The sequence below is a fragment of the Ambystoma mexicanum genome, chromosome 6q (genome assembly GCF_040938575.1).
Source record: "Ambystoma mexicanum isolate Mex_15411 chromosome 6q, UKY_AmexF1_1, whole genome shotgun sequence".
Classification (NCBI taxonomy): domain Eukaryota; kingdom Metazoa; phylum Chordata; class Amphibia; order Caudata; family Ambystomatidae; genus Ambystoma; species Ambystoma mexicanum.
In genome coordinates this window covers 1,087,519,319-1,087,546,680 of record NC_090937.1, presented here as the reverse complement: position 1 = coordinate 1,087,546,680, position 27,362 = coordinate 1,087,519,319, and the positions used below count along the sequence as shown (strand labels likewise).

Sequence of the window (27,362 nt, the reverse complement as noted above, 5' to 3'; positions counted from 1 at the left end):
AGGGATCTGGCCTTCTCCACCTGTCTTGCGCAGCCTGTCAAAAGCAACAAGCTCCAGTAGGGAACTCTTGGGGATTTCTACCTGCTGTTCTCATCCCTTGGTCCGCCGCTCTGCTCCAGTAGGTTTGCCTTTGCCCCAGAAATTCTGCTCATGCTCGTGTTCCACCTTGCTCAGAGTGTGTCTTTAGGTGTTGCTTTTTATCCATGTCAGGAGAGCTAATTGGTATCAGGGGAATGCACTCAAAGTCAAGTGCCTGACTTTGCCTGACCCGATTAACCGGACATGTCCAGTGCAATGGGACATGTCCAGTACGAGGTATGAGAGTTAGTCTTGTTACTCTCAGTCACCCTCTTCCTCGGCCCAGTGTTTGTGTAAAAAAGGGGAGAGCGAAGTTGGTACCTCAAGGAATCCTAAAAAAATAGGATGGGTTAGATGAACAAAAAAGGGGGAATGACGCATCTCACAATCGCTTTCCTCACCCCCACTCCGCGAAGATCCCTCAACCAGTTGTTCCTCCCGCACCAGTCTAACCACAGGGTCTGGATCCAATGGCGATGCCCGTGCCTTGGCCACCTGAGGGAGAGATCCCTGGGGACTAGCGGATGAGACACCCTCTGGTTTCTCACACTTCACTCGTGGGGATTAAGCACGACCTGTGTTCAGTGTACTACCCTCAGGGCAACGGAATAGTGGAAAGGCTAAATGGTATTCCCAAGTCTTGATTGTCAAAAGTATGTAGTAATTTGCATAAAAACTGTCACTATTGCCTGCAAATTGTTCTATTTTATTTGAGGAATCAGCTAGGGAAAGATCGTCACCTTAGTCCTCATGTGATTGTGACTGGGCGTATGCTACACGCACCACTCTCACCTGCACTCACAGTATCAGATGCACACAAATCAGCAGAGATCCTTGGTGTGGGGTTTAGGGAGTACCTTAGGACCTTAACCAAAAGTGTCAGACTTATGTCTTCACAGGTTGTGTCTTCTCACCAACATTTTATAGGAGGAAGCGACAAAGAATCAGACGATCCACACCAATAACAACTGTTCCCCGGGGACATGTTGTACGTCTGCACCGTTGTTTGCTACTGGAAAGAGAAGAGTTTCCATGGGCCACAGCGCATGATTTTCACAACTCCGCCTGCTGTGAAAGTGGAGGGCAGCAAGAACTGGGCCCAGCTTAGTGACGTGAAGAGGGATATCGGCACCCCTCCACCGGCACAGGAGCAGGCTCAAAGTTAAGTATGCCCTGAGGATTCACAGTTCATTCCAGTAGAAAAGGGGGGATCGAATGTAGACTAGCAACTGTTATTCTCAGGAATAAGAAGAAACTTTGGATACAAAATATTAGGATGATTGATTATATGTCTCTCTCATTTTTGTTATTTTTGTTATGTTCGAAGATGGCAAACAGTATGGGTATGAATGTTTCAAATGTATCTAGCACTAGCAAAAAGTACATGTTCTCAGAACGGGTTCTGTAGACAGATCTGAGAACCCTCATCAATTAAAAATCAATAATCCTGTAGGTCGTTGTTCTGATTCGCTTATCATTTGATGCGCTTTGCAACCTGAAATAAACTGCAGTGAGAATGGGCGCATGTTGCTGGCTGACATACCCAAGAGCAGATGTTCGTAGAAGGTGTGGTGAAGTTCATTGCAGTGCATTGCGGTGCAAATATCTTGGAAACCGTGCATTCTAGGGCCTTGAAACGTAGTAGGGACCTAGAGTTTTGTACCTCGTGTCGGGGCTGGTCCTTCTACGACCACATTGATGTTTTGCCAATTTCAGGCAAATATCTCATGTATGAAGGTGCTGAAATCCAGGGGAAACGGTGGGTTTCCAAATGCCATGTGGCCAGTAATGACTGGAGGGTCCTAACAAGCAACTATGCAATATTTAGTGAAGATTGGTGAAACAGTGTGGAATTGTATAAGGAACAAAGCTTTGCCAAACCACAAACCCACACATTTTGACTTCTATTGATATAGATTATAGAATTTGATCAAATATTATTGAGGCTACAAAGGAGTATGGATTCTGATTTTATGGAATAATAATGATGTAAATTCAAATTCAATAATGGATCTGCATGGTTTTGCAGCAGATAATGTATGGTATAGCCATATGAGGAGAGTGGGGAGAAAGAGATTGGAAGGGTTTGGCTACATCTGCCCTCTCATCCCCCATGCTTCTGGTGTCCCTAGGGTGTTTATCCCAGACGAATGCACCTAGCTCTGTGCAGGGTCCGAGGGCAGTTTCAAGGGCAATCAGTCACAGCATCTATTTTACCGGTTGACGAAGAATGTTCAGCTACAGATCGTAAGGAGCAGAAGAATGTGCATTGTACGCAAAGAGTCTGGTTGAATTTAAAGGGGCCATTATAGTAAACAATGAATGGGAGCAAAGGGCGAAGAGTTGCAGAGCTGGACGGATAAGGGGATTCTCAGAAGGGGTGGCACAGGTTAACCAAGAATGTGGAAATGTATGGAGGAAGTATCTGAACTATCTGACGTAGGTCAAGGAGCCAGAGAAACCTGTTAAGATTCAGTTACTCACACATTTTTCTCTGTGTTTTAAGGGCGATGGAACAGTGCCTGTTGGCACAATTGGGAACTGCAGCCGCACGCTTCGCTGATCTGGCTGGAGGAACAGCTGCGCCTTTGTGATGTGTTTTGGACTTGTGGACAGTATGCCTACAGACAATTGGCTCCAGCCTGGTGAGGTGTGTTCAGTCTCACTACGTTACATGTGCCTGATCTTGTTATTCTTGATAGAAACGTAGTACCCGCCCGGTCAATGGCCAAAGCAACATCTGCCTCCCCTTTGTCCCCTGTGCCATCATACATGGACAATGTAATGACTTTGCCTGATCGTAAAGAAGAGGAGCCATTGCAATGGACCAAGTGGCAAGTTACATTTTGGCAACATCTTTGAAAGCTCTAATGGATATTCTGGAGTCGTATTGTTTGTTCAGCCAGACTGTCTTTTTTACTTCTCTTCTGGCCCCTGGTGTCCAAGCTGCCGCAAATGCGAAGTGGCTCGAGGTAACCCGGTATGAACTTTAGTTATTTGTAAATTACTCTGAATCAGCTTTCAATGCCATCAAAGAAGAACTACAGGCTCTGAGGCTCATTGCCTTGCAGAACAGGTACATCCTCGACCTCCTAACAGCTATGGAGGGGGTCGGGAGGGTGTACCAAAATATTGGGAGTTCTTGCTGCACATTTGTGCCTCCCAATGATTCAGAAAATGGTACTTTGACTCAAACTATTGTCGCATCGCACAAGCTTAGGGTGGTCATGGAGAACAAAGCAGGAATCACAAATGACCCTTGGTTGGATTCTCTTTTTTCTCGGGTACCGCCTTGGGTGAGCCTAGCTGTCAAGACTTTAATGCCAATTTTTCTCTTTTTTCTTGTTATCTTTTGTTCTGGTCAAATTATCTTACAATGCTATTCTGCCCAGGTACCGGGAGCAGCTGCAATGATGACTGTGACCCTGTCCAAAGCTAGAACCACTACCATTTCATACCACATGGGTACTAAGACTATAGCCATGTTGTCCTCCACCAAATTGGGATGATTGTGTGGAGCAGCGGGTAGATTGTGGAAATGGTGCGGGGGTGAGTTGTGTTTGTTCAGCAGGGGAGTATGCCCATCTCGCAACCAATGTGAGAGATAATTGTAGGGGTTTTTCCCCAAGAAGATGGTTTTAAAGAACAAGAAATTGGTTTATTAGTTAAAGAAATTAACCAAAGGGGGAATGTTGAGTTGGTCAGCAAGGGTCAAAGTGGGAAAGAGGGGTTCACGTTGTTGTGTGCCATATTGGTGACTGGCGGAAACAGTCAAGGTGGCATTTGGTTGCAATTTTACATGTATCTAGCGTAATGAGAATGGGATATATGTTAGTATGACTCAGTATGATTTTAAGCAAGCTCAAGCTGACGAACAGTAAGGGAGATATTTGCCCGGCAGTTCTGGTTAAGGCTTGCTCACACTCTCTTCTAGGCATTCTGACTAAAAATGTGAATGCCATGTGCCTAAGTATCTTAAAAGTGCATGGATAACACTGCTCATACAAAACCTGGTTTGGATACAGATATACCAGGTCATTATAGACCCATTATGAATTCCCCATCTCTGCTGAAAATTTTGGATAAAGTGGCCTACTTGCAAATATCGGAACACCTGACAAAATATGAGGTCCTTAACAAATGGCAGTCGGGCTTCAGACCAGGTTTTAGCACTGAACTGGCACTCCTGGATTTGAAGACAAATATGCTGCATAATATGGATAACAGCGAACTATGCTGCTGATGGTATTAAATCTGTTAGCCGCTTTCGACATAGATTGAAGGAAGTCGCCAACTTAAGTGAAGATGCAGTGGCTTGGATACGTTCCTTCCTGGAGGGCAGATCGGTTAGGGTCTGCAGTCAGGATGCAGAAGCCTATCCTGTCCCACTACCTTATGGTGTACCGCAGGGTGCCTGCTTTTCTCCATCACTGTACAATATTTTGTACCAACCCCTTATGTCAATTATTACAGAATAAGGGCATTTGCTTTTCTAACTATGCTGATGTTACGCAGTGTATCATCCGCCTATCAGGCAACTATGATGAAGATGCGTGTGATTAAGGAGATATTTGATCTCATCCAACGGTGGATAGCAGAAAATTTACTTGCACTTAATAACGATAAAACAGAACTTATGGTACAAGTCCCAGAATTGCCAGATTAGGTAGTGAATTGCAGAGTTTTGCATGGCAGATTGTAAAATTCCCACTCAAAAGTAGATGAAAACGCTGGGCGTTTACCTGATCAAAACCTTAACATGACAATTCACGTGAATAATCTCACTATATAAGACTCTTGTCTCATACGCCCATACCTCGCCATCAAGAGCACAGAGAATGTCGCATAAGATTGATTACTGCAGTAGCCTGTTGATGGGAGCCAATTAATGGTGAAATTGCTAGACTACAGGTGATTCAGAATGGTACTGTTAGGGTGATAGTTGGACTAAAAAAAATGATCATATCGCTGAAGCAAGGAGGGGTCTACACTGGCTCCCAGTGGAAGCCAGGATTCACTTTTGAATGCTTTCTATAGTCCACAAATGTCTAGAGGGTTTGAATCCACAATATCTAGTGAAAAGAATTATTAAGAAGCCTATGGTAAAAAATCTGAGATCAGACAATTCCAACTTGTTGGTGGTACCAAGAGCTAAATTGGCTCTAACCAATAAGAGTGTGTTCTACACTGCAACTCCCAAACTATGGAACTCTATTCCGCCAGAGCTCAGAATGGAAAAATCCCTGCATAAGTTTAAGAAGAAACTGAAGACTTAACTATTTGAGTAATCAGAGTAATCTTTCTCTGGTATGGCTTTATGTGTTGCCGATCATATGTGCTTTTTTTCCTTCTTCCCTTTAAGTGTCATCCTCTGCACATGTATGCCTCCGGACCAGTCTGGATTGAGCGGTCCAAATTAATTAAAGTAAAGTTACTTTTAGTGTTACTTTGTGTTTAAGTTAATGCATTTTATTTATTTATTGGGCATTTGAAAGGCACTTATACATCAAGAAAATTGTGTTTCAAAGCACCCATAGGGCAAGGGAATGGAACAAGGGAAACAGCAAGACAATGGAAAATGCAAAAAACAGAAAGTGGTCCTACTAGGCTTTGTGAACATTTGGATTGTGCAAGTGCAGGGAGAGAGAAGGGACTGGGGAAGGGAGTAAGTGCAAAGGGTCCACGGAGGTGTAATGTGCCAGAGGGGTAAAGTGCCAGGGGGGTAGTTGAAAGGCAACAGGTAAGTGCAAGAGTCGGTTGCGAAGGCAACAGGCAAGTGCCAAGTAGTGACTGAAAGATGGAGGAGGGGTCACCAGCCCAACAATAAGTACAGACTTGTGAGACAACAGGTCATGTGGTGCTCGAAGGCAAGTGCAGAGGAGGGCGTATGCTGCGGGCGATCGGACAGAGGGCCAGGACCCAGAAGGACACATAAGGGCCCAGGCCACCAATCAACAGCAACTGTGCGGATTAGCACGGGAGGGAGTGAGGGAAGGAGGAGCAAAAGAGAAAGGTCTTGAGGTGTTTACAGAACATGAGGAGATCTGGCCCAAGACAGGCAAAAGGTGGGAGGCTGTTCCAGAGGACGAAGCCAGCTGTGGAGATGGAACAGCCACCCGCTCTTTGCTTAGAGTAACGCTTGACAAGCAGAGAGTTGGAGCTGGATGATTGGAGGGACCTCAAAGGAGAGTACTTGGTGAGAGCAAGTTGCAAATAGTGTGGTCCCTGGCCCCAGACAGCCATATGGATTATGCAGATGGATTTAAATCTGATCCTTGCAGCAACCGGGAACCAACGGAGAGATTTTAGGGCTGGAGAGATACAGTCCCTGAGCTTAAGGCCAAGGATGAGTCTTGCTGCCCTATTCTGGATTAACTGGAGGAGGCGGAAAGAAGAAGGTAGATTGAGGAAGAGGCTGTTGCAGTAGTCCAGCCTGGAGAGTACCAGAGCTCTGGTGAGATTGAGCTTCTGGAGGAAGGTGAGGAAGGGGAGGATGCCCCTGAGTAGGTAGAGTTGGAAATAGGCCTTCTTGGCAAGGTCCATGGTGTGAGGAATGAAAGAGGGAGGGGTCTAAGATAACTCCCAGGTTTCTGGTGTCAGAGGAAGGAGGGGGGGGGCAGCAAATTGAGGGTGGCCAGAGTGATGGGAGAAAAGAGGGAACATGAGTCCTGATAGGAAGAATCTCAGTCTTGCTGGCATTGAGACAGAGGTCATTGGAGGTCCAGGGACCGGATAGCGGACAGGCAGTCAGGGATAACAGAGGTGGTTAGAAGAGATGCAGAGTGTAGTCTGAAGAAGAGTTGGGTGTCGTCTAAATAACACTGGAAAAAGTGGAGATAAGGTGAGCAAGAGGAGCGAGGTAGATGTTAAATAACCAGAGTGAGAGGATAGAGCCGCGGGGAACGCCACAGGTGGATATGATATGATATGGCATTTATAATGCGCCTATACACAAGTGTTTCAAGGCGCGACGAGGCAAGGGAGGGAAACAAAGGGAGGACGGACAATGATCCTACTAGGCCAGGTGTCAATCAGATCACGCAAGTGCATGGGAAGGGGGCAGGGACAGTGCAGTACATGGGAAAAGATAATAACAATAAGTAAGTAACAGCCCACAAGTGGCAAGGGTAAGTGCATACAGGTGGGTGAGGAGAAAGAACCCAGGGTAACCTGGGAGGGACAATCAGTGAGAAAGGAGGTCAGCCAGTCCAGTGCCCGCTCTGAGATACGAAGGGTATCATAGAGCTGTTTTATGTGGATGGAGTTGGTCACTGTGTCAAAAGCAGAGGAGAGATTAGATTTGCACGCACACAGCAAGATAAACTGACAAGCCTGCTGATGAAATATAAGCATAATATAGGTATGGTGTGCCACGTAGCGTCTAGAAACTGGGCGATAAGGAGCTTCATAATGTGCATGTGAGAAAGGAGATTTGCAATGAAGAAACCACTATAAAGAGGACGCAGTAGTTATAAACATGCATGCACCGACACACATGCATGAGGGTCTTAAGGGACATATGTTTCAGCCAGTTGGGGGTACATGGGGAATGTACAAACCTGTATGGTGTGTGCTTTTTCATAGTTTGGCCAAGACCTGCAGCCAGATTTTGCGAGGTGAACTCTGTGTGACTGGGAAAACTGGTTTTGCAAGGTTGGAACCGAGGGAAGGCAATGAGTGGCTGCGACATTATCAGATGGTCAGTTACAGCCAGGCGGGGGTTTTCACGACTTGGTACTATTGCGGAAAGGAGATGCAATCTTTCTCATTGTTCAGGGTAGCCCAGCCATCTGCTTTTGACCAAGCAATAACCCTGGGGTGAAGGGACACCTAAGGGCACAGTTGACCAATACTTTATGGGTTTCAATTATTTTTTCAGGTTGTGTCCAGAGGCCATGTGTGTTGAATTAGTAGTCGTTTAGATTAAAGTGAAAGAAGGATGCCAGCAAGTCTGGGCGGGTGAGATAGCTTTCGCCAGTTCAAAGGGAACCTGTTCTTACTCCTGCTCCTCATATCGTTAAAAGTGTCCTTGCAAACCATGTCCATCACGTTTGGGGTTAGAGATTCCAGGCCATCTGGAACTTGTAATGAATTATGTTTGTATGTGAATGTGTAACTATGTGATTATGTTGTGACTTACCACGGAAGACTCCAGGAAAGGGGTGTGCTAAGAATATGAGCCGATGATGACACCTAGATAAATGTGACCAATGACAATGTGGGAATTAGAGAAGATTGGATTTCTTTTGTATAGATTTGACCAATCATGTGTGGGGGGATGACTTGTAATAAAATAAGTGGGAGTGTTTTTACTGTTACAGCATTTATAAAAAAGTGTCAGCTTCTGTGGTTCAGGGCGACTCAGGTTAGTTTGACTCTATAGAAGGCTGTTGGCCGGAAGCCTGTTGGCACAATAAACTTGTTTTACGGAGAAACATGCACTCGCTTCTCAAGTGTTGGGCCTAATTTGGGTTAAGATGGTCAGAGGTCCACCCACACACTTGCTACAGATGTTATGGGACTTGAGGACTAAGAAAAAACCAACTCATTCCCTTGCATCATTGCACACTGTACTTAGTATCGGAGCCCATTCTAGACTCTCTTACTCAAGATCATCTCTCAATCTATTTATCTGAGTTTCTCTGAGCATGAACAAAGTGGCAACACTACAAAACTGTTGGTCAGCAGATTTGTGGGATAACTATTCATGGCCTTAATCAGTGAAGTGGGCGGGAGACGGGGGCTGGGGGTGGTTCCAGTATCATATGGTAAAATGGTGCATTTTGCTGCTTCATTTACTCTGTGGTTTTGGTAGAGAAATGTTTGTCAAGTCAACTAGGGTGGGTTGGCAGGAGAGGGAAATATTGGTATTTTTGGTTGGTGGAGTTTGTTTACTACTTTTGGCATATATCTAATTTCTTTTTTTTCTCTATACATTAGGTAGTAATAGATCACCAACCATCTAGGTCAATCCAATCATGTTAGGTTATACATGTTTAGGATTTACTGCCACTACCGCTGAGAGTGACAACCTTATCTTTCTCCCAAACTCACATACACAGCAATCCTGAGTTTAGCTCAGCTTCTAGCAAAAAATCGTTTAATTATAGGAAAGAGAGAAATTGTTTTACAAACTTAGATGTGTTCATAGGGAATGTAATGAAATCCTTCTAACAGTGCAAGGCTAGTTTTAACTTGATGGATATGTTTATACTTCAGTACCTGTAGCTCTGACACTGAGCATTTCCCACTTAAAGCCAAAGAAAAAAAAGGGTTCTGGGAAATTGCAATATAGCAAGCGATTTCCACAGTTCTCTTTAGCCCCATACTTACATTCTAGCATCAACAAAGAAAGCTCTACTTGGAGCTTTGGGAACAAATGTAATGCTGACCTAGGATTACAACTGTCCAACAGAGATTGGGGTAAAATGTTGCAAAGGGCTGAAAGATGTTATACCTGTGTGCAATACAAAGAGGAAGCCTAGAAATGGAAGAATCAATGGAAATGGACATGCTAATTATTATACATCATTTGACCTAAGAACACTAACTGCTGGCAAAGTTGATATGTTGATACATGTTTGGGGGATGTGCCCTAGTATTGTGCCAGTCTAGCTGGATGCCCTACATTTCATTCATATGAATTCCATAATATCCAGGGAACATACTCCTTGAATGCTGGCTGATAAAACACTGGACTATACAAAACACAAAGGACTGTTCTGGGATTTCCAACTGTGGGTTGCCCAATTCGATAGTCACACTGAAGAAACCACACAGTTTGATCAATTATATAAGTACAAAAGCGCTGGCGTCCCTGGACTTGCTTTCAATCTTGTGTGGATGCACTGTGTAGTGCTAGATAAAAGGCACAAGCTAGTTTAACAAGGACTAGATATGTGTCAGCTGCTGTTCAGATGAAAAACTTTTCTTTAATGGGATTTCTCTGTTAAGCAGGTGCAGGTTTTTTTTACAAACACAGAAGGCCGACTCTTCATTAAGTTCCTCTCTTGGAGTTTTAATACTGTATCCTGCTTCGTTTTTGTAGGAGATATGTAACAGGAACAGACTCAAACTGTGCGGTTGTTGTTTGGCATTAGTTTAGGCTGTTCTCAGTGGTAAATTGTGGATAAACCACATTCTTCAGGGCTTAGAAGGAAGGCGCAAGTGTCATGATGCCCGCTCCCGGGGAGCCGGTTCAAGCCCTGCGTCCCCGAAAGCGGACATCCAGTCCCCAAGGAAGGACCCAGCAACCCCATATAGGGGCCCTTTGGACAGTGTCCTGGCGCCTATGGCGCCAGGCTCATAAAAGACATCAGTCCTGGCGCCATAGGCGCCAGGCTCATTATGGATGTGCTTGGGTGCACTTACCTGATGCAGACCATGCTGCAGGATCCTGGCCTCCTTGAGGCCTGAAAGGAACTACTTTACCTGTGGGACTAATTTACCATCCGGGCGTGGTCGGGGAAGGATACATACCTGATTGGAGGAAGGATACATACCTGCAACTTCTTCCAAGGCTATTTAAACCCCACCCGAACAGCCACACGTGCTTCGCGTTGTTCTGCATCTAGCAGCTGGATGCTCACCGTGTCTGCTCCTGCATCCTGACTTCTGCCACGCCTGCCAGCATCCTGGATCACCTGCAAAGAAAGAGAAGAAGAGAACAGAAGAAGGAAAAGTCCTTACCTGCTACATCCGCATCCCGGAGATATCTCGCCGACAATCCTGAAAAGGAAGACTTTTATTTAAAAGCTCATCGCGTCGATCGCTGCAGCGCCGCATTCCACTCACCTTTACTGGGCGCCTCCATGTTCAGCAGCGATCATGTGGATTCGCAGTCACGCCCCAGCGCCTAGGGAGAAAAAGACCAGAACAAAAGGTGAGAGAGAGAAGGGAATAAGGAAAGCTAAATCTCCATGTTAAGACTTACCTGTTGATTCATTCCCTCTTCATTTCGGGTCCGCGCCGCATCCTGGCATTTCCGGACCCCGGCCCCTAAGGGGAAAAAGAGACATCAGCGTTAATGAACGAATGAAAAGACATTACCAAAAAACGCTCATTAAAGACTTACCTGATTTCTACAAGGATTTCACCTCTCATCTCGGGTCGGTGCCTGTTCCCCGGCATTCCGTACCCCGGCCCCTATGGAGAAAAAGACACTAGCATTAGTACATTAATGCATGGACACAAGGGGAACCTCTTATCAAAAAACTTACCTGGAAGCCAAGCAAGTTTGGTTCTCACCAATCCGAAAATCCAGTGAAGTAACTGGATACCAATGCGCCCCTGCATCAGAAGCAGGATGGAGAGCTTGTCCTTCCAGACCCTAAGGTGAGACGCTACGAGGAATCACAAATGGGTTTCGAGGAGGGTGAGAGGGGAAAGTGGGAGGCTGATTGCATTACCCCGCAGACAGTTAATCCCCTATTTTCACCTACAGAAGGATACTTCTGCGAGCCAGACAAGCCAGATTTGTGGGCCCGGTCCAGTCCGTCTTCCGAACCCTGCGCATCACCTTAGAAGAGGTCACAGCAGCGCGAACCAGGCCAGCGCCTCCGTGGGAGTCAGGTGAGAGTTACAGAACGCGAAGCCTTTCTACAAATTCCCACCCAGGCGCTATGGAAAGTTCTGAGACTGATAAGTTGGCCCAATTACTGGGGGAATTACGGGCCGAAGTACATGCCGCTCGTCAAGAGACTAATGCCCTCAGGAGGGAATTAATAATATCAAAGGAAAGAACTGATGACCTGGCCAGACAGCTTTTGCAAGGTCAAGCTGGGCAAACTCCTCTACCCGGTTCCGGAGGGAACCCCGCTCCTGTGGTTTCCAGTAACCCTGTGCAGATTAATCTACCTGGAAACATGCCGCTGGCCCCACCCGAACGCTTTGCTGGGGACCCCAAACGATTCGCCGTATTCATGAATCAGTGTCGTTTGCACTTCTTATGCAGACCTGGGGCCTTCCCTAATGATCAGACCAAGGTAGCCTTTGTATTGTCATATCTCAGCGGCTGCGCTGCCGATTGGTCAGTTCCACTGGTTACTCAAGATGACCCGATTCTCCGTGATTTTCAAAGGTTTCAAGCAAGCATGGAAAGGTTATTTGCTCGACACTCTCAGGGGCAGGCTTTGGATGACGAACTTCTATCCCTGCGACAGGGCAATCAGGACCTCCTATCCTATATTGCAACCTTTAATAGACTAATTGTGGAAACGGGATGGCCAGAGGATAAAAGAGTCACGTTGTTTTATCGAGGCCTACGCAGAGAACTTAAAGATGTCTTGGCCCAAGTTGTAAATCCGCCCCAAGAATGCACAGAGTATATAGACTTAGTGGTCCAATTGGATCACAGACTTCAAAACAGAAAAGCAGATCGGTCCAGGTTTGAGACCCGGGTGTTGGTCAAGACCCATGCTAATCCTAAGGGAGTTGATGTCTCTGAGCCTATGCAAATTGGAGGGGTTAAAGGACCCTTAACTCAAAAGGAACGTGAAAGGAGGCGGCAGTTAAAATTATGTCTTTATTGTGGGAATTCTGGACACTTTCTACGAGATTGCCCGGGAAAACCGCCCCGAAAGGCGGTAGGAGCCGCTGATAAAAACCATGAAGTCTCTGTTTCGGGAAACGACTCTGCCCGACAAGTGTAGGGGTCCGCTTGCCGAGCTTGAAAACTAACTCTCAGACCTCGCATTTCATTGTGCCAATGGTTCTCGTAGATCCAGAACAGCCTAAGCGGTTGCATGCAATAAAGGCATACATCGATAGTGGGGCTATTGGAAACTATGTGGATCGTGAATTGGTCTCTAGGATTAACCTCCCTCTCCGTCCTAAAACCAGCAAAGATGTCATCACCACAGTCGATGGAACTGAAATTGCCTCTGGACCGGTAACACATTCCACTACTGAGGTGACTCTTATTGGTCCCGACGGCCATCGGGAGGGTGTTGTGTTTGATGTAATCAAGGCTCCACAGTTTCAGGTTATTCTTGGAATCCCTTGGTTAGAGACACATAATCCTCGAATTGATTGGCAAGCTAAGAGAATAACCTTCCCGGATTGTACACAAACCTGCTACCCAGAAAACCTGAAGATTAATCTAGTATCTGTAACCTCTGCCTCCATGCAACTACCTCCGGAATACCAAGACTTTCAGGACGTCTTCCAAAAGGAACAGGCCAACACGTTACCTCCTCACAGATCGTACGATTGCCAAATCGATCTGGTGCCCGGTGCACAACCCCCTTGTAGCAGGATTTATGCCCTTACCGACCCTGAGAATCTGCATTTGAGACAATATTTGGATCAATACCTAGCTAATGGTTTTATTCGCCCGTCAAAGTCCCTGGCATCCTCGGCTTTGTTCTTCGCGCCCAAAAAAGAAGGCGACCTTAGAACTTGTATCGATTACCGCGCATTGAACCTCTGCCTCTGATCCCTGAACTCCTTGACCAGGTGAAGGACGCTTGCATAAACACCAAGTTAGATCTCCGGGGGGCTTATCATCTGGTACGAGTTAAAGAAGGCGACAAATGGAAAACTGCCTTCCGTACTAAATACGGATTATTCGAGTACCAGGTGATGCCTTTCGGATTGTGTAACGCGCCGGCTGCCTTCCAATACTTCATGAATGATGTCCTTCGGGAACTCATCGATGTTTGTGTTGTCATATATATCGATGACATTCTGGTGTACTCCTCTTCAGAATCTGATCACAGAAAACACGTCAGGGCAGTACTTGAAAAACTGCGCCAACACAAACTATTTGCTAAATTGGAGAAATGTGTTTTCCATACCACAGAAGTCGAGTTTCTAGGTTTCATCCTGACACCCAAAGGAGTCCGAATGGACTCAAGAAAAGTGGATGCCATCCTCAAATGGCCATCACCTAGCTCTGTAAAAGGAGTTCAAAGCATGCTCGGCTTTGCCAATTTCTATCGCAGGTTTATCCCGGAATTTTCACGCGTGGTACAACCCATTACTGCACTCTTGAGGAAAAATAAACGTTTTGAATGGTCTGAAGAAGCCGAGCAGGCCTTTCAGGATTTAAAAGCTAAGTTTACCTCCGCACCTATATTGAAACACCCGCGTCCATGTCGTCGAGACTGACGCATCCAGCCTAGCCATGGGAGCTGTCCTGTCCCAAAGAGATCCCGAAACCAACCAACTGCATCCCGTAGCATTTTGGTCCAGAAAATTCTCGGCACCCGAGGTTAATTATGCAATCACGGACAAAGAACTGTTAGCCATTAAGTCTGCTTTTATAGCCTGGCGGCATTATCTGCTTGGCGCTCGACATACCATCACAGTGATCACTGATCACCGGAATTTACAGTATTTGAAAACCGCCAAGGCTCAGTCATCACGGCAGCTCCGATGGGCTTTGTTTTTCACTGAATTTGATTTCGTGATTACCTATCGACCTGGCTGCAAGAATGGCAAAGCAGGCGCCTTATCCCGAATTGGAATGGGAGAATCTGATACAAAAACAGAACCAGTACCAATAATTCCCGAACAGAGGATTCTAGGCATGACTTTGTTACAGACGCTTGAAGACATTCAAGCCAGAGTGAAACAACTTCTGGACCCTACAACCTTACAGGATTGGATACAAAAGGGATCAGACTTTACCATAGATAATGGTTTACCTTATTTTCAAGGACGCTTATTCCTGCCACATAAGGAATTACACGAACTAGTTATTTCCGGTTATCATGATGCATTAATAGAGGGACACCCCGGTATTGCCAAGACAGAGTAAAAGGTGAAACGACAATTTTGGTGGCCCTCTTGGCGAAAAGATGTTAAATCTTTTGTGATGTCCTGTGGTGTTTGCGCCCAAAATAAAAGTCAAAAGAAAAGCCCAGCCGGTCTCCTTCAACCTCTAGACATACCGCCAGCACCCTGGTACACCCTATCAATGGATTTTTATTACGGACCTGCCTCCTTGTTCGGGGTACAATACTATTCTGGTAATTGTGGATTTGTTTTCCAAAATGGCCCACTTTATTCCTTTGAAAGGTTTACCTTCAGCTTCTGTCCTAGCCAAAGAATTCCTCGAAAATATTGTTCGGCTACATGGATTCCCATCTATACTAATCTCTGACCGGGGAAGCCAATTCATTTCCCACTTCTGGCGCAAATGTTGTCAAATGGCGCAGATCGACGTAAGATTATCGACCAGTCACCACCCTCAGACCGATGGTCAGACCGAGAGGACAAATCAGACCCTTGAGCAATACTTACGGTGTATGTTACAGCAATCTGAAAGCAACTGGAAAGACATTCTTTGGATAGCTGAATACGCATATAATAATTCGGTACACTCTGGAACTGGCCACAGTCCTTTTTATACTTTGTTTGGGCATCACCCTCGAACCTCAAACCTTGACTCACCTCAGAACCTCGGAATGCCTGCAGTAGAACATCTGCCTTCTACAATTACCCAAGCCTTCAAAGAGGCAACTACGCATTTACAACAAGCCAAGAGAAAATACAAGGAGAATGCTGATCTACATCGGAGTGAAGCGCCTCCGTATCAGATTGGGGATCAAGTGTGGTTAGCTACCAGACATTTACCACTCAAAGGGCCTCGAACTTTTAACCCAAAATATCTGGGACCTTATTCTATTACGGCAATAATTAACCCAGTGGCTGTTAAACTTAATTTACCAACTAGTATGCGAATTCACCCTGTTTTTCATGTGTCACTTCTAAAACCAGTGGTACCCGGAACCCGACTACTCAAACCTCCAGAATCTATTCTAATAGATGGGGAGCCCGAATTCGAAGTGAAGAACATTTTAGACTCAAAAATGTTTAGGTCAAAACTGTTCTACCTAATTGATTGGAAGGGGTACGGACCTCAGGAGAGGTTGTGGGAACCCAGCGACCATGTGCATGCACCTCGATTAGTCAGGAAATTCCACCGACTCTTCCCAGACAAACCAAAACCCCCGGAGGGAACAACCTTGGGAGGGGGCTTGGGGGGGGAGTGCTGTCATGATGCCCGCTCCCGGGGAGCCGGTTCAAGCCCTGCGTCCCCAAAAGCGGACATCCAGTCCCCAAGGAAGGACCCAGCAACCCCATAAAGGGGCCCTTTGGACAGTGTCCTGGCGCCTATCGCGCCAGGCTCATAAAAGACATCAGTCCTGGCGCCATAGGCGCCAGGCTCATTATGGATGTGCTTGGGTGCACTTACCTGATGCAGACCATGCTGCAGGATCCTGGCCTCCTTGAGGCCTGAAAGGAACTACTTTACCTGTGGGACTAATTTACCATCCGGGCGTGGTCGGGGAAGGATACATACCTGATTGGAGGAAGGATCCATACCTGGAACTTCTTCCAAGGCTATTTAAACCCCACCCGAACAGCCACACGTGCTTCGCGTTGTTCTGCATCTAGCAGCTGGACGCTCACCGTGTCTGCTCCTGCATCCTGACTTCTGCCACGCCTGCCAGCATCCTGGATCACCTGCAAAGAAAGAGAAGAAGAGAACAGAAGAAGGAAAAGTCCTTACCTGCTACATCCGCATCCCGGAGACATCTCGCCGACAATCCTGAAAAGGAAGACTTTTATTTAAAAGCTCATCGCGTCGATCGCTGCAGCGCCGCATTCCACTCACCTTTACTGGGCGCCTCCATGTTCAGCAGCGATCATCCGGATTCGCAGTCACACCCCAGCGCCTAGGGAGAAAAAGACCAGAACAAAAGGTGAGAGTGAGAAGGGAATAAGGAAAGCTAAATCTCCATGTTAAGACTTACCTGTTGATTCATTCCCTCTTCATTTCGGGTCTGCACCGCATCCTGGCATTTCCGGACCCCGGCCCCTAAGGGGAAAAAGAGACATCAGCGTTAATGAGCGAATGAAAAGACATTACCAAAAAACGCTCATTAAAGACTTACCTGATTTCTACAAGGATTTCACCTCTCATCTCGGGTCGGTGCCTGTTCCCCGGCATTCCGTACCCCGGCCCCTATGGAGAAAAAGACACTAGCATTAGTACATTAATGCATGGACACAAGGGGAACCTCTTATCAAAAAACTTACCTGGAAGGCAAGCAAGTTTGGTTCTCACCAATCCGAAAATCCAGTGAAGTAACTGGATACCAATGCGCCCCTGCATCAGAAGAAGGATGGAGAGCTTGTCCTTCCAGACCCTAAGGTGAGACGCTACAAGGAATCACAAATGGGTTTCGAGGAGGGTGAGAGGGGAAAGTGGGAGGCTGATTGCATTACCCCGCAGACAGTTAATCCCCTATTTTCACCTACAGAAGGATACTTCTGCGAGCCAGACAAGCCAGATTCCGCACCCTGCGCATCACCTTAGAAGAGGTCACAGCAGCGCGAACCAGGCCAGCGCCTCCGTGGGAGTCAGGTGAGCGTTACAGCAAGCTTGTGAGCCTTATTGGTTTGACATGCAGCGTGGTCTGCAATGATTTAGGTTCTCTACCTGTAGTGATGACAGGACAGGGAGGGGAGAGACAAAAACAATGGGGGATACGTTTCCCGTTTTAGATTCTCTTTAGTAGTGGTTATAATAAAACAATGCATATTCTAAGTACCATAACAAACGGAGGAGAAGTTCTCTTACCCTCTCCATGTTATATGGTGGTTCGGTGCACACAGGGCAAGGCAGCCTGTTACCTAGGGGCCAAGGACAATATACACTTACAGGTGGACTGTACATCAGACCGAGGCATACCACGGCCCCTTGCACGTTCAGAGGACAATACACGTTACTCTGAACCTATATTGAGAACCACTGAATCATCTAATGTGCTATTGTGTCATTTTGTCATATTTGTCAATTTGCTAACTAGCCAACTCTTAATGCTTCTGACATCTCAGTTGTTGACAGTATTTTGAAATGTGGTTCAAAATGTCTAATATGTATAACATGATGCTGGTGATGTTCATGATACTGTTACATGTTCACTGGTGCTGCCATGCACCTCACTGACTCAAAGATGGTCGCCGCCTTTCAACCTCATGGAAGCCATTTTGAGTCCCCCCACGTGACGCCTAGGAGCGTCATGGCAACCATATACACAAGGGTCTGGCGAGCCGCAGCGTTGAGAACTTGCGCGCGGCCCACCAGGCGCAATAGACAAGTACAGAAGGTGAGCCCCCATCCGAACTCGGCGCGCACCCTGTCATCTCCCCCACGAGCGAGCGGGGCTGAGAGACGCGCGCACGGGCAGAGAAAATGATTCAACAGACGGGATCGTATTTTTTCGATCCCGTCTGTATAGATGTTTTGCAGTGCAAGCACACGTGGCTGAGCCCAGCTCGTAAGATAGCATTAATGCAGAAACTGGTTTTTAACAAGATGCGAATACATACAGATCCTTTCAATCATGTAGATGATGCAACTGACAATTAAGTGTATATTGTCTTTGGCCCCTAGGTAACAGGCTGCCTCGCCCTCTGTGCACCGAGCCACCACATAATATGGAGAGGGTAAGAGAAATTCTCCTCCGTTTGTTATGGTACTTATAATATGCAGTGTTTTATTATAAACACTACTAAAGAGAATCTAAAACGGGAAACGTATCCCCCGCTTGTTTTTGTCTCTCCCCTCCTTCTCCTGTCATCCCTATAGGTAGAGAACCTAAATCATTGCAGACCACGCTGCATGTCAAACCAATAAGGCTCACAAGCTGGCACCTTCCTTCTAAGCCCCGAAGAATGTGGTTTATCCACAATTTACCACAGAAACCGGTCAGCTCGAGAACAGCCTAAACTAGTGCCAAACAACAACCGCACAGTTTGAGTCTGTTCCTGTTACATATCCCCTACAAAAACGAAGCGGGATACAGTATTAAAACTCTGAGAGGAACTTAATGAAGAGTGTTTTTAAAAAACACCTGCACCTGCTTAACAGAGAAACCCCATTAAAGAAAAGTTTTTCATCTGAACAGCAGCTGACACATGTCTAGTCCTTGTTAAACTAGCTTGTGCCTTTTAGCACTACACAGTGCATCCACACAAGATTGAAAGCAAGTCCAGGGACGCCAGCGCTTTTGAACTTATATAATTGACCTGATAAAACACTGGACCATTTTAGCTATGGAAGTTCTCACAGGGAAAACCAGGACCAGTCTTAAGAACTGTATACATCTTGGACCTGGTTTAAACATACATGGTGAAGTTATGTAAGAATATTTAGTCCAGTTTTCTGTCTTTGTGAGGTGAACTCCTGATACTATATCAGGTTTTAGGGGGGGAGGGGATTGGGTTAACATACCTGACTGCTCAGAAAGCTAGAATTAACCCTGTTTCATTGTATGTTTGGAACAAGAGGTTTATATTGCCAAAGCATCTCCTTTGCTTACAGTTATGATTAAATAGTATATATATATATTTTATATATTTGAATGTCCCTCAAATGTGACCATTTCATAGTGATCAATCCTTTCCTATCCATTTCAGAATTTCTATATGTCAAAGATGGAAAAGATTTATGGGTGTGCAAATCTTTTTTTTGACCATTGTCATTTTTCTGCAGCAAAAATAAAGACTTTTTGTTTAAAAAAGATATTGAAATTACTAATGATAATGACTCAAGCTGTGGAACCATTTCCAAAGGGGAACAGAGAGTTAACCAGGGACTATAAAAGCAAAAAGAAGGTAATACTCAGTACATTTTAGAATGTGTGGGCAAACTTCTATCACCAGAGATTTACATATAGTTCTTGTTATTTTGGATCTTATTCACACAGGAACCTTGCCCTAACCTATTTTCCAACTTTCTTTTGTGAGCTGTGCATAAGGACAACTTCTTCCATAGGCAGCTCATAGCACACTCAAAAACTAAATCCCAATCAACCTACTGGGGGACTTCAACCGGGGCTTCCAAGATCCGAACGACCCTATTGCGTCCGATCTGGAGAACACACTAACTGACCTGGGGTTCTCTCACCACATCTTTGAACCTACTCACATTAAAGGGAGGACTCTCGATTGGCTAGTAGACTCCAATTGCAACATTAGCCTTCAGACCAATGCACCTTGCACTTGGTCAGACCATCATACTGTTACCTTTAACACAGAAGCTACTCAATGCCCCATACAATCTATTGCTCCGGCCTTGCCTACTAGAAATAAAAGGGATATAGCAAGAGACAAACCTCTCCCTCTTATTCTTCCATCCCTTAGTAAAGCGTCTGCCTCATGTTCTGACCCTTCGATTCTAGTGGAAACATATAATCAGGTTATGCTCACAGCACTGAACCTAATTGCTCCAATTAAACTTAGGAAATCTAAACCTCAAGCACATCTCAACTCATGGTTGACACCACATCTGAGAGTGCTACGAAAAGAAAAACGCAATGCCGAAGCCCGTTGGAAAAGCCATCCATCGGATGTCCATAAGGATGGTCTCATCATAGTGTCGATGAACTATAAAGAAGTCATCTTCCAGGCCAAAAAAGACATCTTTAACAAACGCATAACGCAAGCTGAATCCAACACCAAAGAATTATTTAAGATTCTGAGGGAACTCGAATCGCCTGCTACTCCGCCTGATCCTTGCATTAAAGACAGCAAATGGTGCTCGAACATACAGAAAGCACTCTTGGACACAATTGCCACACTCCAAACTAAAATCAAAGTTAAGGAGAATTGTCTTCAGACAGACAGCAACTTAATACTCTTTCGTCTGTAAGCCCATAGGCCACTCCTAACATCAAACCTTTCAGCTTCTCCCTACTCTCTATAGAGGAAGTTGAATGTATCAATAACAAAATCAAACCCTCTAACTGTCAAGAAGATTCATGCCCAACCCCCATCATCAAGGACTGTGAGCTAGCCCAATTTATTACTGCCTTTATAAACTCATCCTTCAAAACAGGCATAGTATCGGACAACCTTAAGGATGCCTGGGTCATCCCTCTGCTCAAAAAACCCTCCCTTGATCCTAGCTTACCTACCAAATATAGGTCCATTACTACTGTCCCATTCATGCTCAAAATACTGGACTGTGCCGCTTACCTCCAGATCCAAGACTATTTGGAAACCAACAATCTTCTTGGCCTAAGGCAATCTGGTTTCTGGCCCAGGCACGGGACGGAAACCGGCCTTATTGACCTAAAAACCCAGACCTAGGTACTAAAAAACAACAGGAAAATAGCCTTGCTACTATTACTTGACCTCGCAGCAGCCTTTGATCTGGTTAATCACCACATCCTTTGCCAAAACCTTACTTCAGCCGCACACTTTTCTGACACTGCCACCGCCTGGATCAGATCCTACTTAAGCAACAGATCCATGCGAGTCTTCTCCCCGCTAGCATCGGCTGAGCCGGCTCCCATTAACTGTGGTGTACCACAAGTGTCCTGTGTGTCTCCAACTCTTTACAATGTGTTTACCAATCCTTTGTTTGATGCTCTTGACTATCTGGAGTGTCTCGTATACTAACTATGCTGGTGACACCCAGATACTCATCCCCATCACTGGGGATTATGCAGTGGACACCAAAACTCTGAATGATGTCTACCTGGTTATTCAGGCATGGATGGCTCAACGTGAGCTTTGCCTCAATGATGACAAGACGGAACTACTTATTCTGGGTTCACACCAACGCATTAAAAAACTTGACCCCTCCTTTAAGTCTTTCATCATTGACGGCAATGTCATCAAAGTCTCTAAGGACACAAAAACCTTAGCAATCCATCTCAATTCTACACTGTCTCTGTGCAGACAAACTAACGCTGTCAGCTCAGCGTCTGTATATACATGTAAACTTATCCCTGCATGTAGACCATTTCTGACTACTCCCAACTGCATCACCTTTGCTAGAACACTTGTCATGTCTAAGTTAGAATATTGTTGTGCCCTTTATTTAGGGACGAGTCAATCTAACCTTAACAAACTGCAAGTCACTCAGAATAATGCCATTAGAGCTGCAGTAAACATACCCAGAAATCACCATATCTCTAACCACAGGCGTGATCTACATTGGCTTCTTGTTACATAGAATTTCCTTGAAAACAATTGCCTTGACTCACAAGTGCCTTACCAACCAGGCACCAATCTACTTAATCAACCGACTTACACCACACACCTCCACCCGGCCCATGAGAGCAGCCTAAGCCCATAGCTTACACCTCCCAAGGTTTAAACTACAAACAGCTGGCAGCGCTAGCTTGCCTCTAAGCTTTGGAACACACTTCCCAACGCCATTAGAACCGAGCCTTCCGTCCAAGCCTTCAAGAATAAAACTAAAGGGTGGCTCTCAGCACAAAACATATGAGTCATCTGATGTCGCACTCTGGTTACCATTATTCTGTTAAATGCCTGCGCACCTTGCTGTACGATCCACGCATATTTAATGCGTGTATTCCTCTCTCCACCTTTCTGTTGCATGTAAATAATTCATCTTCCTGTGCATATTTTCTTGTCTGAACTGCCTATACTCATATGCTCCACTGAGGAATTGTTTGCATTTCCCTCGTGCCTGTACTTGCTGCACACTATTCTTTACTTTGTATATATTTGTGTCATATCGGAGTTCTACCCGCATGTTTACTGTAAACTGGTAGTCTTCTATTCCATGTATGTAATCGTAACTTTGCTTCCTATGATATGTGCCCAGATGCCCACGGGCCTGGCGCGCTATATAAATAAAGAAAATACAAATACACTAGGCTCCCTGCCACATCCCTAGCTGATGCTGGATTTGGACCACATATGAAAGGAGAATGCCTTAGGTTTGTCAATGATGAGACATGGCTATCCATCAACATGGAGGGTGTATGCCAGACACTCTCTGCTTAAGGTGCCTCTGTTATGTTTAAATCACTTGATTCTGCCACATTTAGATCTTCTAGGAACTACAGAAGTGGCACTTCCCACGGTCTCCCTGTCGATCCCCTAAGAGCTACGCACTGTCTGCAAAAATGCAGAAAACAGGTACAGAGCGCACTGTTTATGTCAGGGTCAGTTCGCCTAAGATGGCAGTGGAATGGCGAGGAACCTGGAACAATGCAGTGTACATGATAATAGTGAGATATAATATGAAATAAATTAGTGTGCAGTTGATAATTGCTCTGCGCTATGAAGGTATTTAAGGTGGTGATATGCAGATGTCGTGTGGCGCTCCATCATGGGATATAGATTATATGACACTTTCAAAGGTGGCTTTGTGAAGATACAATATATTTAACGGATGTGCCCACGACTAGAACAGAGGCGCAGGGAAAGGAATTGTTTGATGAAAGCATAAAAAATGTGTAGGAGCGGAAGAATCTTCAGGTATTTGAGTCCGCTCATTGCGCCAGAAACAACATGATCAAGGCAATGAGCCTGGACAACTGCCCGCTTGGTTAGTACGGAACCAGGACCAATCCAACACCCTGATGAGTCAGTGGTGAGCAAACAGGAGGAGACCAACACAGTACATATTGATTTTTTAAAACATCTCTATTCCTAAACCCTGATCGGGAGCAGATACATTAGGGGCCCATGTACAGTTACCAATGTGATATTTCTATTGCAAATCCAGCATTTCGACCTCACATTTGAGAAAGTAAATGTTGGCTAAGGGAATATATGTGTAAGCCAAGATGGGACATAAAGTGAAGAAAGGGGTGGAAAAAATGGGAATGGGGAATAAAAGGGGGAAAAGGGAAGGGATGTTGATGGAGTGGGGAGGTGGTGTGAGGGTGAAAACCCCATTTAAAAAAAATCTCAAAAGAAGAGAAATAAAATGAAGGGTAAAATAGCCCATTCAAATTAAAGGGCAATTCAAATTTATGACATATACCCAGAGTCCATCCAAGTGGACTCCCTTAAAAAGATCTGCAGAATTTAGGTGTGGAGATTTAAAACAGCAAGCCGTGGGACAGTAAGTAAGAACATTGTTGGGATTTCAGTAATTTTGCAAGTTAATTGCTTCTTAGAACTTCCAAAGGTCCCTCTCTGGAACAAGTAGCAGAAAAGCTCACCAAAGCGGCGGGGTGACAAAAACACAGTAGAAGCTATGCCGAAGGGCCTTCTCGGTCATTGTCACACGGTCCTGGGAAAGACCACCAGGTCCTCGAGGCCTGCAAGGACCATTATGTCCCAAAACATATGTTTCCCAAACAATTGGAAAGAAGCAAACAAATAAGGACTACATCTCCAAAAATCCCCTGTTCCCAAACAGACAAATCTCAGAGCGGATCCCAGAAACTAACTTCATATCCAATGACAGAAAAACTATGGTGGAAACCCTAATTAGCCTACAGAAGAAACGTCCCCACCCTAAATAGAAAATTATGGGGGACCTGCACCATTTTTCAGGTTCTGTGGCAGACTAGATAGGTTTTACAAGGTAGTACATACAGCGGGAGGTTGCTTTAGACAGTGAAACTAATTTTGGGGTCAATACAGGTATATGTGTTTTGGGAACTGTTGGGAGGATACATTAAACACGAATTGGCCCTTAACTAATTGCTATCAGGAGTTGTAGGTTGTCCCAAGCCAAGATGGTGGAGGGGCAACTTACTGTTTATTGGTTGGTAAGGAATAAAGATGGAGCAGCCAACATTCTAAACTGCCTTTCATCAAAGATTTCAGGTTGTTTGCTCCTATGTTTGTCATCTCCATAAGATTTAGGCCTGGAGCCTTCATCTCATCAGGTGTACGGGAAGAATTCAAAGAAGAAACAGGTTTTTGAGGAAGCTTCGTGGGACAGCAGAAGAGTAACGGTGAGGTGCAGCGCTCTTAGTTGTTATATGAAAAGAAACGGTTAAAAAGTACTGAGACAAATTCTTTGCTTGTTATATTCATTTCCAGTGAGGCTTCCTTGGTATGTGGACACTTGTGAACCTCTTTGAAGAGAAACTATGAAAAAGTACTGATGTGGCTGTATACTTACCCTTATTATATATACAGTAGGCCCGCTATGTTTCCCTACTGCCCATTGTGCACCCTGCCTGATTCTTAGCGCCACAACAACACGCGTCACGGCCAGTTGCACTTGTTTCCATTTGCCATGCCTATACCATTTATGGAATATAACGTTTGCTAACTTGTTTTGCCAAATATATACCGACAATTTAACTGCCAGGCTTGCTATTGTCTTAGGTTCCAGTAAGGAAGAGTTTGTTCCTCTTATGCAAAATGTCACTTGGGCCAATGCCAATGTGGTTCTATATTACTGATGGGGCTCTGATGGGCTATAAAAGAGGCCTCTGTTGTTCTCCTCTGGCAAACTTTGTGCTTGTCATTTCGTCCTTTCCAAGCCTCAGCTGACCCTAGTCTATTCTGTGTTATCTTGGGCCTAATAACAACGTTATTTATCCATCAGCTCAGCTCCTCTGTGTGTCTTATTCCTGTTCGGTCTCCTGTGTGGGTCTTGGGGCCCTTTGGGCCATCAGTGGCTTTTCCATGCCACACCATAATGTTGCTGTGACCTGGCCATCCAAACCTGCCCAGACACTGGGACCCATGGCGTCCAACCACAGCAAGGGGCCTTGAGAGCAATTTCCCACTTCTCTGAAGGTAAGAGCTTTTAAAAGCTGGCATGACCTGTTTGAAACAAACATGCTTAACATTTTATTGCTGTGAGTGAGCTACGATCCTCAGCTGTCTCTGGACAGTACAGATGACAAGACTAGCTGCTTAAAGCTGCCTGACATGATGATCCCCGCTGATGGGTAAAACGCCAAACTTTATGTGATTTGTAAATGGAATCTTCTGTAGTTTTGTGTCTGTATTTCAGTCTGATTGCAGAGACCAGCATTTCTCTTAAGGAAATTTGTTTTTAGCGGCGCTACAACCTACTTCCTCTTTCCTTGCCGAAAGGTCGGTAGCTGAACACCGACTTCCTTACATCCCCTCGTGTGTGCTTTCTGCATGGTCCTGTTGGTTATATTTTGGGTATGTTGCTTTCAGTGCTCCTGAAGATTGTGTTTCTCTTATGTGCTGTTTTGTTTAACGGGTTGGTGTTTCCCAAGGCACGTCCTCCCAGTGATTATTGCTCATTATAAACTATATCGCATGTCGATTCTGCTCTATCGAGCAACTTCCTGTTTTCAGCACCGCAGGCTGTGGGAGTTGCTGTGCTCTCTGAATACATTAATTACGGGTGCATGTTTCTGCATGCTTTGGAAGTGTTTTTTTCATCAGTGTATATAAAGGTGTATTGCGTGTTCCGTCACGCACTTCTGATTGCTGGCCTTGTGGCATTCCTATGTCACTCGTAGGTATTGTTTTCGCTTTCGTGGTTTTCCCAGTTGTTCAGGACTCATGAGTATTTGCAGGGTTTGTATGTTTGCCATGCTAGCAATGATGATTGCTATGCTTGTAGTCCATGCCTGTGGTGACTGCATCATTTACCTCCTTTCCAAAAACCGAGTATCATTATTCGTTCCCTCTTCAGGCCTGCTTTCTCTCCAAGTTTCTACACGCCACCAGGATGTCGCCATCTGTTTTTTGTTGTGTATAATGTTGATTTGTAGTACAGTCACAGGCACATCGTAGTGAGATAAATACTTGCCTCCACTCACGGAAATTGAATCAGATTGAGTAGAAAAAGAAAAATACAGTGAGATTAATTTCCAGTTCACAATTTGTGCCAATACAATGACCAGACCCTTACAGTCCATACCCTTTTTATGTACATTCACACTATTATGGCGATTGACTTGAAAAATCTTTTGCCTGCCCGGAGTTAAGTGCTGCCAGTTTTTGTAGGAGTGACCAAGTCGTGTTCCGTAGGTCTCATCTCTGTCTGGCAGTAAAACCCCTTCACTTTATTTCTGCATATCCCATCACCTCCCGCATGCTACTCTCTCCCCCCAATGTACCTCCACCATATGTTGTCTATTCCTGCTATCCCCGGTTGTGAACACCAATCACAGAGTCAGATTTGTTTAAAAATTTCTAGGGTCGCATTTTGCAGCTGAATCCCCCCGCATCCCCCACATTTCTTCCTTGGACTGAATCATGGGGTCTGGTCCCTCGAAGCAGCGTCTCACACCCACAGCAGGGATAAATGCCTTTTTCATGTTTTTCGATGCATGGCATCTACACTTGCAAATTCCTTTCTAATTGGCATTTTGATACAAGGTTTAATAAAAAGTTTCAATGGCCCAAAGAAGGGTCTTTTGATATTGAAAAGCTGGTTGTCCTGCGCGGGGCTCTCAAACAGTTGAACTCCAAAGCCATGCAATGTCAGTGGGATGCATACTTGTACGATGAAGCTCAAAAGAGATTAAGAGAGTCGCAGACCAGGCCGTTAAAAACTACCCAGGTAAAACTAGAGAAAGAGTTAGCCCATTACAATTATATTTCTG

At 45.2% G+C, this 27,362-nt stretch overlaps 1 protein-coding gene across 11 annotated transcripts in view; it reads right to left on the bottom strand.

The window, feature by feature from the left end:
• CLOCK (clock circadian regulator) overlaps positions 1–27,362 on the bottom strand; it is a 2,930,945-nt gene that overhangs the window by 290,981 nt on the left and 2,612,602 nt on the right. The gene's annotated exons all lie outside the window — the stretch shown is intronic.